Source organism: Cricetulus griseus, chromosome 6, assembly GCF_003668045.3.
Source record: "Cricetulus griseus strain 17A/GY chromosome 6, alternate assembly CriGri-PICRH-1.0, whole genome shotgun sequence".
In the NCBI taxonomy this organism is placed as follows: Eukaryota; Metazoa; Chordata; class Mammalia; order Rodentia; family Cricetidae; genus Cricetulus; species Cricetulus griseus.
The window spans coordinates 84,492-86,224 of NC_048599.1; positions in this window are offsets into that span (position 1 = coordinate 84,492).

Consider the following 1,733-nt stretch of genomic DNA (forward strand, 5'->3'; position numbering starts at 1 on the left):
CATTCACATGTAAAACTAATAGAGACAGATCTCACCCAAGTTTGGCTCCCAGCACCCAAGTCCACTTGTAACACCATCTCCACAGGGATCTGATGAATCTGATCTCTGCTGTCACCTGCAGTCAGGTGTGCACACACACACATATACACACACTTAAAAGTAAAATAAATATTTTTTAAAACCTGACATAATTTCTCTGTAAAATATACTGTTAAGAGAATAAAAAGATAAGACACAGACTGAAAAGCAATAGTCTAAAAACTCATATCTGATAAAAGATTTTTAAAAAATCATTAAAACTCAACAATAAGAAAACAAACAGCACAAATAGAAATGGGCAAAACCTATGAACATATATCTCAGCAAATAAAATATACAGATGGCAAGTGAACATTGTGAATAGGTGCTCAACATCATGTGTCATTGGGTAATTGCAGATTTATAAAACAATGATATATCAATACACACCTGTTAGAATAGTCAAAATATGTAAAACTTGTAATTCACCAAATGCTAGTGAAGACAGAGCAACAGCACATCTCCTTCATTGCTGGTGGTAATGAACAATAATAAAATTACTTTGCAAAATAGTTTGTCAGTTCCTTACTGAACTAAACAAAGTCTTATAAGATGTGACGGCACACAACTGTAATTCCAACACTTGGTGGTAGAGGAAGGAGGATCAGGAGTTCAAAGTCATACTTTGGCTATGTAATAAGTTGAAGGCTACCCCAGGCTATATAAGACTATTCAAGGCTATATAAGACTGTTAAAAGAAATCAGGATTTGGGTTCCTAGATATTTACCAGTATACACAAAAACCAGCACATAGGTAGTATAACAGCTTCATGTGTAATCCCCAAACATAAGAAGCAACCAGTTTTTTAAATTTGGTGTGTGTGTTTGTGTGTGTGGTGTTTCATGTATATGTGCTTGTATGAGCACATGTATGTAAATAGGCACACATGAATGTATGTCTACATACATGTAGATGCAAGAGAACAACATCTAATGTCTTCTTTTATTCCTGTCTAACTTATTTTTTTTGAGACAAGTGTCTCCCACTAAACCTGGGGCAAAACCCAGCAAGCCCCAGGGATCCTCCTGTTTTCAATTCCCAGCTCCGAACACCCCCAACTTTCTATGTGAATGCTGGGAAGTCTAACCTAAGGTCCTCATGCTTACATGGCAGGCACTTTACCAATTGAACTATCTATCCAACTTCCAAGTGCTTACTGCTAAATGAAAGAAACCCTTATGGAAAAGCTGTGACATATTGTGTAACCCCAATGATATGATACTGTGGAAAAGCAAAAATTGTAGAAACACTAAAAAGTTCAGTGATTGCAAGGGACGGGGTAGAGCACGAAAGACTATTAGGACTGTGAATGATGCTGTATGATACTGTTATAGTAGAAACATGTAATTAACATTTGTCAAAACCCAGGAGGTTACAGATGTAGCACAATGGTAGAAAAAGTGCTTACCTAACTTGATCAAGGCCACAGCACCATCACAAAAACACATAATGTTCAGTCTCAAGAGTGAAACGTAAGGTAAATTACAGACTTTCATTCATACTAATATATATTAATGTCAATTTTAGCAACATATATATTAATGTAAGCTATCCATGAAACTATTTTCTGTTGAAATTATCTATAAATATAAAACTCTCAAATTTGAGATGTTTTAATTACAAAATTTCCAGACATCTAAGAACTCATAGGATA